Raw genomic sequence first — 14,458 nt, 5'->3', positions numbered from 1 at the left:
TAACCTGAATGCAGAGATTAACCTGTAATGGCATGTTGCAGTCAGTTCTTCCCTTGCTCCAGTTCTTCTTACTAAATGATTTTGACTCTGACAATCAATTTCATTGTTAACATGTGATATAGGAGCATAAAATGTGGTCCATATTACATCATCATTTCCCACATACTCTAATTCCCAGCCCAATAATATCTACAATTTAGCCTTTGGATATGCAAAATAAAAAATAATCTAGTCTAGTCATAACCATTAACCAATCTAATCTAGTCTTAACCATTAACCAAACTAGATGAACAAAGAAGTTAAGGGAGAAAGGATTTAAAAAATAATAATTTAATAAACTAAATATATATGCTAAGCTGTCATATCAGTATACAATAAATAACACTGATGAACCTGATAAGATGTATGATGCATGTATATAAGAAAATATATCAAATGCCCAAATGTGGTTCAACCTCAAAGAGTGTTCTTTGAAATCAACCAATGATTTCAAGCAAAGCCGTACATGCAGGTTATTTTAAAAAGAAGTAAGCAAGTAAAAGGTCTGGTAATATTTGTAGTCCATAAATCACCAGCTGATGTTAAGGAGAAGCCACATTTATACATTCATAAGTACAGGTCCATTCAGTCTGTGTATAGAAAAGAGATACGGTCCCATGTTAGATTTGTATGAATGGTAAATTCCAGACATCACTATGAGCTGCAAATTTGCCCCAGAACTAACTTGTTTGTTGGATTAGCTAGAATAGTTATATATTTTAACAGCCACTTTAGCCTTTGGATCATAACAAACTGTAGAACATGGCAGTTGTATAGCACCTGGTTAATCATATGGTACTCTACCAACTGTCCCAAATCTGTCTGTTTTTTATTAGGCATTAGCCAATCATTATATTATCCTCTGGTTTATTAGACAAGATGTCTGATTTTAACCATTCTTTTAAGTGAGAGAATGCTCCTCCAGTTTTGGGCTTGTAAAAATAATCCCATTTAGATTCTTAATGTACAACAGAGGTGGCTAACACTCGGTTGCGGGGGGCCTGATCCACCCCAAACCAAAATTTGTCTCCTCCCCACCCCCTCCAATGTTGATGGCAAATGCACACGTGCACCCCCTATACAGTGTCAATGGAACCTAGTGCCCTAGTGAGGATTAAAATAGTTTCCTCCCTTATCACCAGATTGATAATTTGATGGGTGGAGAGGGACAATAACCCCTCCTCAGTCGATCTGCATGGGGGCTGTGTGTGTAGACTATGTATTATTTGTGTGTATGACAAAGGTTTGGCCACACCTGCTGCTGACCTGTGGCTCCTGAAGTGTTGGCAAAGAGTGGATGCAGCTCTCAGTTAAAATAATAATACTAGAATAGTTAGCCTCAACAATCTAGAATTTGATTAGTGTTGTGATGGAATAATTCTTTTTTACTATTGTTACATTAGTTAGTTCCCTATAAGGATATTTGGAATAATAATTTGTGGGATTAAAAATAAATAAAAATAAAGTTGCAATATACTATGCCAATAAATAAAACCTTTCCCCGAGAAACACATTTTTCTTTTCTAAGAAGCATAGCATTTTTATTTCCATAGTGTATATTTATATTTCATGCTAATTATTTCTATAAATCTTTGTAAGCAAATAAGTTATTTTTTAAAATATGCATATTCACCAATCAGACTTAATTGGCATTGTTTTTCCCACTAGGGACCTCGTTCTCAACTTTTGACTGTACATCAGCTTAGTAACCCAGGCCAGTGGTGGACAAACCAGTTAGTCTTCTGTGAATGGATGGGTGAAGTTGATAGCTCCCAGTCTAGCGCATGTTTCTTTAACAGCGTAGAGCAGTGAAGCACTGTGTGGGTATAGCATTCTCCGCCCTTGTGCTTGAATACCTCATTTGCCTACTTGCTCTCCTTGCCGTTGTAGCAATCCAGGATTGGTTCTAACATAAGGAGAGCCCTGCTGGATTAAACTCATGTGGTAGACCAACAGTCTGTACTCACAGTGGCCAACCAGATGCCTGTGAGAAGCCCACAAACAGGTTCTGCTGGTAAGGAGGCTAATGGGTGTTGCAGAACTGGAGTGGGAGATGCTATTTCTGCAAATGTCATGGGGTGCACTCTCAGGATTCAGGGCTGGCAATAAATCCTGCAGGCCTGTTAGAAGCCACTTGCCAGGTAGCCTGTGGCAAAGTAAGAATTTCCTCCAGGTGATCAGGCAGGCTAGTTTTTGTATATTGGAAAGGAGGCAGTTCTCTCCCCCCCCCCCTTGAAATCACCAGTGTGCCCTAGATGACCACGTGAACAGGGTAGTTAGTAAGATTTGTGGACTAGTAACTTTATGGATCTATTTTCAAGGCTAGGAAACTGCAGGATGCTTAAACTTTGTCTGGTGTGGTGTTAGCTATGCAGGGAACACGGTAATCTTAGCAGCCAAAATACCCTTTTTCTAAAATAAAATATTTTAGTAAGCAATCCTCTTGGCTACAGAATTCTACATTTTCTGCCATCCTGAAGTTTCACAGTTGTTGCTTATATGCACTGTTAAATGTGCATAAATATACTCAGGAATGAGACGCAATACATTTTGGATAATGGGTAGTATTTAGATCATATGCTCTTGCTAAATCCAATAGGGTTAATAGCGGTGCTGTCCTTAGATATGATTGTTCTGAAGCCAGTGTTTTGCTTTAAGTTCCTCTGCAAATGTTATTGGAAACAAATAGTTACAAAGGAATAGTCTTTTGGATAAACCTTTATGCACATCTTGTGGTGTGATGTAAGTTTTTGGTCTAGGAGCGGAGCAGATGACCAACATATAGATCTGCTCTTTAATTAGCAAAATGAGTTTCTTAAGTCTTGGTGCTAAGCTTTCCCAAAGTAACACATTCTTAAACTCCTACTAGCAGCTGGTGTTGTTTCTCACTAGAGATTAGCTGGACGAATTAGTTCTCAGTCCACATATTATTATTGCTCAAGCTCAAGCTACAGTTGTTTATAGAAAAGATGTCCATAGTGCCCAGCTGTCTGCATCTGGTCTGTTAATTTAATACTGTTGCAGTGTACTTTTACATAAAGGATTTAGAAGAAAAAGCCAAGGGGGTTTAAGAGAGGAAAAATAGAAATCCAAAACTGTTTACATTATTTTTATATAACTTTTAAGAAAAACATGCCTTTTTTTACGCATTTGGTCATGGTTGAAACAATGAGCAGAAAACGTTTTTTCACTCCCATTGATCAGTTTTGTAACTCAGGTTAAAAATCATGGATTATATTGATATTTGTGAAACAACATTAATAATTCTGAAAAATTAAGTAATAATGGTGCTAGGACATCCAGACTGGAGCTCCCGTTTTACCTGATTTTAGTTTTGTTCAAGCAGAAAATTGTAATGCATTTCTATGCACATTATTCTTCGTCCTGAATTTGCACTGCTGTGCTCATGCATGTATAAACATCACCATCAATTTGGTGCAATGTGTTGGAAAAGGTGGAATATTGGAGAACCCAAAAGATGGTGTCACAATTAGCTGCTACTTAAAAATTGTCAGGAGTTAGCCAGACATTTGATGATGGCACAAGTTCAGCATGCAATAAGCCAGAAAAGACGGACAATGCAAGATGAGGGGCAGATAAGAGGTTTTTCTTCAGGTCAAGCAAGGTTTCTAAAGAGGTCCAAACTTTTTGTGAGAGGCTGTGTGGGAAGTAGTGCATGGGACTGTTTGAGAATACAGCATGTGGTGTAGATGGCAGCAGCTCTTTTAATGTAAGCAGTTATCAGTAGTATCTGTCCCTATGGAAATCTGTTCCCAAGGTTCCCAGCAAACAGTAGTTGCCTGTCCTTCATCTTGATGTTGAAATTTCTTGTGTGCAAATGTGATTTAAATTTAATCAATGTCGAACAGTTCAGCTTCCTTCAGGAGGAGGGGTTAGAGAATTTTAACAGGAGGAATTTTGGGTTTTCTGGTTTTCATTTAAAGGCTAGAAGGTCAATGAAAGGTCACTCTTAAGTTACTTGGGTGCTGTACTTTTCTGAAATTTGCCAAGCATTTAATATCCTTCATAAGGAAAGCTGTTCGGCATAGGCATAGAACTGGCAGAGAAACACTTTTGTAGCCATGCCATTTAATATCAGCAGTTTTGCAGAAAAAGCTTCCCCATGCTTCCTGGATTCCTTAGGGCTGTTCCACATTGCAGAACAAGACAGGTAGACCCTCATGTTTCCACAGTGTGTCACTTGTGCCTTTTTTTCTACAGCACTTGAATGGGAGACATATGCATGCAAGCACCCAGAGAATGTGGCCTGGAGCCTCATTTCCCAATTGCATGCACTCATCTACTACTTTAACTTTACAAACAACATGGCCAACATGGTGTGGAAATGCAGGACGGGACTCCTATCTTGTCGAATGACTGGAGCAGCCCTTACAATGAGTGTCAATAGTGGTCTGCAATCTCATGAAGGTCATAGACCCATTAAAGCTACATCGTCCGGCAGAGGATGGTGGTGGTATTATCATCATCTAATAGGCACATTTAGGAAAGTAGTCTTAAGATCCTTTCTACATAAGTCCAAGCATCAGGTTGATTTGACATTGCTGTCAAATTATTCCAAAGGAATGAATTTAATATAAGAATCTTTACTGGTTGAAAGAGGTCACATGTTGGTGAGAAATAGCTGCCATTTCTTGTCTTGGTGAATGGATTACTTTACTATTGTGGAACAAATCAAAAGTCAAATTGCCAAAATAAAAATGGGTGTTTCTGAAAAAAAATTGCACTTTAAATTTATGCACTGGATTTTGGTGAAAAGCAAAGCAAATGGTTAGCAGGTATGTGGTTGCTCAGAGAAAAGGACTGTGTGGTACAGCAAAGAATTAAAAGTGCTTCCTTCCTTTATTGCTTGAACTATCTTGCCTTTCCTGTGATTATTTAGCCTATGTAATTGAACATGGATGAAAGGAGCACCCATGTGAAAACCTGTAAGCTATGTTGAATCCCCGACTTCATTGGAAATGGGGGTGGCTTACATTAATCTTATTTAATGGGGGTTTATACAAATATAATACATATTGGCATCAACTGGAAAGTGGGTTCATTTGCTTCCCAGTCTGTCTAGCTACTGTGTACAATCATTTATGCAAACATGTCAAAGGGCATTTGAAGTTGGCAGCTCTCACTTGTTGACCATTATGGCTCCATTAGAAGACTCTACTTCTAAAGTAAACTCTATGGAGAGCAATTTTTAAGCACCTACCATGATGATAATTGGTTTTTATACAGTATAATTATATAGCATGATCATATTATCAAACTTTTTTGTCAAGTTATTTAGATCTGGTTTTAACTGTTTGTGAAACTTGTTTAAAATAGAAATAAATGTTTTATACAAAGGATGATCTTGGCTCTCATTTGTACTAGTGAAACTGTTCAGTAATAACCAGTATAAAGAGAGGTGCATTCCAGAATATCCCTAAAACTGAGTTATTGAGAACTGAAAAGGGAAAACATACATTTTAGCTTCATCTCCTCTTGTAGAAATGATTATAAAAAACATCTTCCACATCAGGGGTTGGCAAAGTTTGTGTGGCTTGGGCTGGTTCATGGTCCCGCAGACGCCGCAGTGGGCTGGAGTGTGCGTACACACATGCATGTGCAAATGCTATTTCCGGCACTCCTTCTGACAGAGACTACGAGAAAAGGACAACAGTGACTTTGATGCTCTAGTTATCTCCCGCTTGGACTACTGCAATGCGCTCTACGTGGGGCTACCTTTGAAGGTAGTTGGAAACTGCAATTAATCCAGAATGCGGCAGCTAGACTTGTGACTGGGAGTGGCCACCGAGACCATATAACACCGGTCCTGAAAGATCTTCATTGGCTCCCAGTACGTTTCTGAGCACAATTCAAAGTGTTGGTGCTGACCTTTAAAGCCCTAAATGGCCTTGGTCCAGAATACCTGAAAGAGTGTCTCTACCCCATCGTTCAGCCCCGATACTGAGGTCCAGCACTGAGGGCCTTCTGGCGGTTCCCTCTCTGCGAGAAGTGAGGTTACAGGGAACCAGGCAGAGGGCCTTCTCGGTAGTGGCGCCCGCCCTGTGGAACACCTTCCCAGTAGATGTCAAGGCAGTAAACAACTATTTTACTTTAAAAAGACAACTGAAGGCAGCCCTGTTTAGGGAAGTTTTTAATGACTGACGCTGTATTGTTTTTAATATTTGGTTGGAAGCTGCCCAGAGTGGGAAACCCAGCCAGATGGGCAGGGTATAAATAATAATTATTATTTGCAGAAAAAAAGAAAGAACATCGACTTGATGGCAGGATTTAAATAAACACTCATATCTTTATTGATAGAGAACATTTTAAAATGAAGAAATGATAGTGGATTGTAAGAAACAGCAGTGTGTAATAAGGGGGTAACAAACCAGAAATGGAAGCTGTGGGAAGCCGGGAGGGAAGGGGTGAAGAAGTCTAATATATATGTTATTGATATGAAATGTTTGCAATGATAGAAAAGAAAGTTAATAAAAAATTATTAAAAACAAAAAACAGTATGACTTCAGTGCCCTGCAAGAAATTACTCAGAATAAATATTGGGGAGAAACCTTGAAGACAGTGTCTGTGAAACCTGATATAAGATTCACCTATAGAGCAGAATAAAGAAAAAGCACCTGAACAAAGGTTCGCATAACCCACAGGCTGCACATGTTTGCTCAAAGCATGTAGTGAGGCAATATTTGACGATGCATTATCCATTGCACAGGAAACGCTAGCAAAGCTGACTGTCATCTGACAGGTGTACAGGTCTAAAAGAGCCAGCATGATTGCTGCAAACTGCCATAAAGGTAGCTTATGTGGAGTTTTCAACCTTGCCCTAGACCCTTTTGTCATGCACAGCATTCAACCTATAAGCAGGGAGGGGATCAAACACCACCAATCCTCAAAGGACTGCACTGGCTAACAGTGAGTAACTGGGCACAATTGAAGGTCTTGTTACTATCACAGAAAAGCCCTAAACAAGCTAGGATCCACACATGGAGAAAGATCACTTTTCCCAGTAGCAGCGGATTAATCTACAGGGATTGCGCTTGTACTTCCCTTGATCATTATGGCCCAGGGGCTTAACCACAAGAGACAGGACATCTCCGCTCCGGCACTCTCCCTGTAGAGGTCAGATTGCCCCCATGCTGTTACTACAGCCAACAGCTTCAGCCCTATTCCAGAAAGTGTGTTCTATTTAGCACTTTGGTTCTACTTTTGTTTAATGCTGTACTCTTACTGATAGCTGCCCTGAGTTCTCCTGAGAAGAAGGGTAGAATGTAAGAAATGAAAATTATTATTATTATTGACATGAGGACAGACTGAGCCAATAATCATACACAAAAATCAAAACTGCCAGCAGGAAAACAACACCTACTCCTTGGCACACACGGATCATATTTAATTATGTTAAAACAAACCAAAATCACCTTAGTAGATGGAGAGAGTTTACCACCCTCTCTCAGATCATTTAATAATAATTAAAAAAACTTGGGTTACAAAAGTTGCTTTTAAACCTTATTTAATAAAAGGTTTGAAAAGATACAATGGAACATTCAGAAGTAAATAAGTTACATGAGTACATTAAATCACATCAGCAAGACTTCTTAGTGTATTAATGTTTTGTAAAAAAACAAAAGCACAAAAATAAATTGTCTATCACATCTGTACATAAGAGGTATATAATATTTTTGTATGTACAATATTTTAATATGTAACAGTCTTTTTTAAAAGGTGCAGTAAATACACAAAAGGCAGTTCCTGCATGTTTGTTAAAATAAAAGCTCTATATTTTTTTGAAAAAAAGCATTTATACAATAATTACACAAAGACAGACTATTTCTGTACACCACAAAAACTCTAGCATTACGAATTAAAACAGACTCAGGAAAGCCAATTTGTACCAAATCTGAGCTTCAGAACAACCATAAAACTTGGAAGATGCAAAAAAAGAGGTGGTATTAAAAACAAAAGCCACAATTATATTTTACAAAAATATATATTCACCTCTTTCTCATGATAAGCAGCTGGGCATCTTTATAGGTTCAGCTGTTGATATAAATCCCATATTCCAGAAAGGGGGTGGGACGGGGCAGAAGAGAAAGAAAATGTAAGCAGCTGGAGATTAGAGCCATAGCCTATCATGCACTACAGCCAGTCGCGCAACCTTCACTCATTTCAACGCAGCTTGGGGCAGGAATTCTGAGCAGCCCCTCTGAAATGAATGAAGTTGCACAGTCACTGTTCTGGGGGGATTTCAGCTCCAGCATAGCGGCATATAGAAGGGATTAAAGGAACAGCTGAACCCAGTGGATGGGTTTAAGATCTGGGGTTCTTGGGGGAGGGGTGCAGGGGGAAGAGACATAGCCAAGGAAGCAGAAGCATTTGTGCTGTTTCCCTATCCTCCAAAAATACTGAATTAACTCCTACGAAAGTGCTCACTAGAAGACCATTTGTGTGAACTTGCAGTAGAGGAAGTAAGTGCATGGGCAAGTCTTGGGACACAAGTATTGACTGACAACAGAAAAAGCCTTAAAAATATACCCTTTGAGATACACTTTTAAGAACCCTTGCTAGCAGGTGGAAAAATGGAAGCAAAGCCAGGTGAATACAGATAAACACCCCACCACCTCTTCACTGTCTTAAATGCAAGAGACAGATAGGTAGCCGTGTTGGTCTGCCATAGTCAAAATAAAAAAATTCCTTCCAGTAGCACCTTAAAGTCCAACTAAGTTAGTTCTTGGTATGAGCTTTCGTGTGCATGCACACTTCTTCAGATACACTCACTCACTTCTTCAGATCAGTGTATCTGAAGAAGTGTGCATGCACACGAAAGCTCATACCAAGAACTAACTTAGTTGGTCTTTAACGTGCTACTGGAAGGAACTTTTTTATTTAAATGCAAGAGATAACTGAAATATGGTTCTCTACACCAGTGGTTTGCTTGGCTATGCTACCACAAAACATGGGCATGGATTGGCAAGCTGGTGTTTTCCCAGCGACTGAGAGGGCATTAATTTGAAGCTTCAACCATCTTATGTTAATTGGGATATGCAGCATGTTTTCTAAGAATGCCACAAAACCCAGTGGGTCTTACTCCCTAGTAACTGGGCTTAGACTTGCAGCCTTAAGCACACTTATCTGCTCTTCAGTAAGGCTGGCTACTGAGTAGACATGCATATTTTGACTAAAGTGGTATTACAGGAATGCAGTTTAGCCAGGAAACTATTTTCCTGTCCAGTTCCTTTTCAATTAAAAAAGGATGCACAGCAATCAAAAATTAATGTCTGCTGCAGCACCAAGCCAGTTTCCCAAATTCACTAACCGCCTTGAAAATAACTTTTTAAAGTGCTGTGCTGAATGTGAAACTGCATCATACTGTAGAGCTGCAGCTAATCCTCAAGAGAGCGTCTTCATAAACATCCTCTCTCACAGGATGTTGACTATTACTCAACAGAAAGGCACCAAGTGGGGAGTCTGCCAGATTCTCCACATACCATTGGCAGCTCAATAGCAGGAGTGGTTATCATCAAGAGCCACACATCCAGGTTTGTAGATAGCCATGCACTTGATTGTCTGTGGTGAAGGGAAACAGCTGCAAGGTAACCAGACAGGGAAGGATTTGGAAACAGGAAGATTTCCCATACCCCTTCAGGTCATCAAAAGGAGCCACAAATTATTAACAAAGATGGCTGGGTAAGTGGACTAATCAAAAATGGTGGGCTACTACATTTTGTGAACTTATTTGTAAGGATTTTCTCATTTATTAGGACCTGACTATAAAATATTTCCACTGACCTGGCTAAGACATAAAACAGAGATATTGCTAGTTTCTAAAATAACCTTAAACTCCAAATGAAGACCACTGGCTATAAAATAATGTCAATTATAGATGCACTGTAATATGGGGAAAATCAAGATAATGGAAGTAGGTATCCAAGGTGAGTAACAGCTGCAATGATTTAAAGATGGCGTTGAGCATTTTAGAACCAAGCACGTTAAACCCAGCTTTTATACCACTGATTTCCCACCCAGTGTTGAAGCAAATTCATTTTCAGACACCAATTATCAACCTTTTGGGATTTGGGACACACTAGTTAATTTTGGGGGAGCCGTATTTGGGGATCAACTACTTAATTTTTAGTGTGTATTTTGATTTATGGAAGTGGTGCTGTTTAGACCCACCTTAAGCTAGACTGTGACTCAATACTTGAAATCCAGTGTTCTGGAACACAAGAACTTTTTTCTCGCCTGTTTCATAAAGGAGGGGACAGCATTTGCTAACTCCTCCCACAATCTGCATGTGTGGATCTCTGATCACACTAAAGATGTCTCTGCACATACTTCTCTTGTATACATACATTTGCACATCCACTGTTTCATTTTAAGATACTCACACAGGATTGAGGCAAAAAAATGCAGAATTCAGCATCAGTCAGCATAATTGTGCTCTGCCCCTCCATGTACATCAAAAGGAAGGTAAGAACAGGGGATAAAGACAATTCAGTTCTGCTTTTGCTTAAAGGAAGCCCAGTCAATATTAATTTGTTGAAATGTATCCATAGCCTAAGGCAGGGGTCAGCAACCTTTTTCAGCCATGGGCCGCTCCACCGTCCCTCAGACCATGTGGTGGGCCAGACAATTTTTTTTTGGGGGGGGGGAATGAACAAATTCCTATGCCCCACAAATAACCCAGAGATGCATTTTAAATAAAAGCACACATTCTACTCATGTAAAAACATACTGATTCCCGGACTGACCGTGAGCCAGATTTAGAAAGTGATTGGGTCGCATCTGGCCCCCGGGCCTTAGGTCGCCTACCCCTGGCCTAAGGCCATTCAAAAACAATGGAATGGGAAATAAAAATCAGAGCTTGCTATGAATTCCCGTTTATTTCAATTGGATTTAGCCATGGCTAATCTACTGGATTATGTCCCATGCCTTTGAAACAGACATGATGCAGAATCCACTCCCATATAAACGTGTTTTCCATTTTGTTACAATAAAAAATAGACCATTAAAACTTTATCTCTTGCAAAGTTAAACAGATGGGGATAATTAACTTTTTCAGACTTACTCGTGATCTTTCTTATTCATATACTATAAATAAGATTTTGAAGTCATATCTGTGGAGCCTCTTCTTTCATAGCTACAAGATAGGACACAAGGAAGTCCGAACTGCTCTGTGCTAGATTGTGCAAATTGTATTTGGGAAGGAAGCAGATCAATCACATGTACATTCCCCACCCCAAAGAAGAGAGATTTGCTACTTCGATTCACACACACCACCTTTTTCTTTCAAAAAAATGCCCACTGGCTACTTTGTTCACTTCTATAAAATATATTGGTAGTCTCTCTCAGAATAAAACATTGTTTTAATTTCATTCCCACATTTAAGGCAGACCTTTTTTAAAAAAATTAAAAGTATCAGTTTCTTATCTAGACCTCTGTTTCAGAGCATTAATGCATGGCCAAGGGGCAGATTTCTGTCCCGTTTTCTAGTGAATATCTTAGCAAAGCTTTTTGCACCTCGGGGCAGGAATAAGTCTTAGGTTAAGTGCAGAAAGAAAAGAAGAGTTGAGACAAGACATTTCTAGAAGATGCAATTAAAAGCTACACACCCCAGAATGAGCCAGGTTTAAAAGGGGGAAAATATACTTCTTTACTATGATGTATCACAAATGATTGTGCAATTTTTTATAATCTGAATGCCAAAGGTTCAAATCAAAACAAAGGAGGGAAGAAAATAGTCTGATTGCATTGACAAATTTCTGAAACTGCAAAAAAAAGAGTAAAACGAAAAAGCACAAAACTTGACCCATCTCACTGAAGTCTGTTTTTATGATGTGCTGGAAGGACTCCTATAAGAAATCTAGTGGAATTTGCATTATACTACAGTTGAAAAATGTTCAGACAGTAATTTTTTATGTGGATGCGAGTTTTTCCATTATGAAGCACTAAACACATTTTAAGTTGCCTTATACAGAATCAAGCCTATTGGTCCATCTAGCGCACTACGGTATCCTTTGACTAGCAGCAGTTCTCCAAAATCCTTAGGCAGATGCATTTCTTAGGTCTGCCATCGTAAACTCTTAAATGGAGATACCAGGGGTTAAAGCTGGAAGCTCCTGTTTGCAAAACCATGTGCACCGTTACCAAGGCCACCATTTTCCAAGTTGGAAGTAAAGGGTATTTGCTCTATCTGTGCATTTTAAAAAAATATGGATGGCAACATTAAAATATGCAATCATGAGGCTACACCTTTAATCCAGTAAAAACTACAATATATACGATTCCTCTGGTCATGTAGCCCACCTCTCAGAATGTCAACAGCAATCTAGCTGAGTTAGATTGAAACTTATTATGCTTTACTCAAATTAACCAATTTCTTCAGAGGGATGAAGTATTTCAATAATCACTTGTCAGTCAGATTGCCACTGGCAATGGGAAATAAGGATTTAAAGGTGAAGTTTATAGCAACCTTTTCTATCACTTCTATGTACACTTCTAGAGAGTTGTGATTTCAGCAGTTTTCAGGAGATCCAGAAAACCACAAAGACACAATCCCATTGTGACACACTCAAAACTTCCGATGCACAATGTTAATAATGCAGTTTACAAAATTCTCAACATCTTAGCTTTCACTTTCCTCACGGTTTTAGAGGGCTAAAAAAAAACTACTCGTGTGGCTTGCATCTGCTAACAGCTAATGAAGATTTACTTCCTCCTCCACCACAGTTAACAGCCCTTTATTTTAGATCAACATTATTTTAGGAGCAAATAAAACACCAAGTTTGAAAATTGAAACTGGCAAATAAATTAATTCATATTTGCATAACTAGGAGGTTATAGATCTGTGAAGTCAGGAATTTTAGTGCCGAGTCCTAGACCTTCCCGAATATAATTTACAGATATAGTCACTAAAAAGTCATAATCCTCAGGCTACCCAGTGGCCACACATCATAGCTGTCCCTCAGCATAATAATAAATAAACCAGCCCTACTACTGACAGCAACATTTCAGTTTAAGTGTTCTTAAACACTTTCAGTTAAAGTGCTCTATGTATATCTATACCAATTCTTGACAGGGCAACTTTTTGGTGGACAGAAATGCCTTGTGCTTTGCTTCTCCCTCCACTGCAAGATTGAAAACTAGTAGACTTTCACCTGTTGATATGTGGCGATAGCTCTCTACACAGTGTAAGATGACAACTGCAAATGCTGCAGTCAATGATAGCACAGGTGCCAATTAAAGTACAGTGGTACCTCGAGTTGCAAACACCTCAGGTTACAAACTACGCTAACCTGGAAGAGTTACCTCAAGTTGAGAACTTTGCCCCAGGATGAGAACGGAAATTGTGTGCCGGCGGTGCAGCGGCAGCAGCAAGAGGCCCCATTAGCAAAAGTATGCCTCTAGTTAAGAACAGTTTCAAGGACCTCTGGAAGAAATTACGTTCACAACTAGAGGTACCACTTTTACTAATGTTTTCTTCCAAAGAGAGAGATCCTGGGACACTATCACTGTAAGTCTAGTTTCCCCCCTCCCAATATGCTGGATATCTTGCATTTTATTTTTTTTAAAAAATGTATTGGGTCCATGGAGTGCTAGTTGTGCAAGTTCTGAATGAAGGTTCTTCTTTGGTTGGCAAATGATAAGCACAGCAGTGTAGGTTGCAAAATGCTTAGGAATGAATGAATATATCAGTCAAGTGTTCTCATAAGGGTATTTTCAAAGCCTTTTTTGGAAGGAAGGAAGGAAGGAAGGAAGGAAGGAAGGAAGGAAGGAAAACATACAATGCTTAATTTTTTTCTTTCTCTTTTAGTAGCTTTTCTTTTGTGGAGGTATTGAAAAAGGACTGAACAGGTAAATAAACAACATGATCCCCAATCTAATTAGGCAGCTTCAGGGTGAAATCCAAAGGCTTCCTCTCTGCCACTTTTTGGCAAAAATACCACAGTAGCTGCAATGTATGAATATTTACCTGCCTTACACCAAATCAGACCATTGGTTCATCTAACTCAATCTCATCTATTCAGATTGTCAGTGGTTCTCTTAAGGTTCTCTATCCCCAATCCTATTAACCTGAGCTCCTTTTATCCATAATCCCAGGGACAGAAGCTGTAAGAAAAGCCTGTGTTCTGCACTCAAAGCTATTGTCCATTCCAATAGTTTAGGTGTCAGCAACAGCCCCTGCCTCCAGTCGCCATAAGTGTGTGCAAGATATATGGTCAATCCTGCATGGCATTTCTAAATTCAACAGCCAAGGGCGAGGCTGAATTAATGCTAGCAACATATGTGGCTTCCTGTGCTTGAAAAGACAAGTCTTTTACTCTCAAAGGTCATCCCACAGAGGCTGCTCCCAACCAGATTTTTCTGGACATCTTTTTCCTTTGGAAAATAAAGTCTCGTAACAAAG

Source organism: Podarcis vaucheri, assembly GCF_965113315.1.
Source record: "Podarcis vaucheri genome assembly, chromosome: 1".
NCBI lineage: Eukaryota > Metazoa > Chordata > Lepidosauria > Squamata > Lacertidae > Podarcis > Podarcis vaucheri.
The sequence above is the reverse complement of the archived record's forward strand: the minus strand, read 5'-3'. Positions refer to the sequence as shown.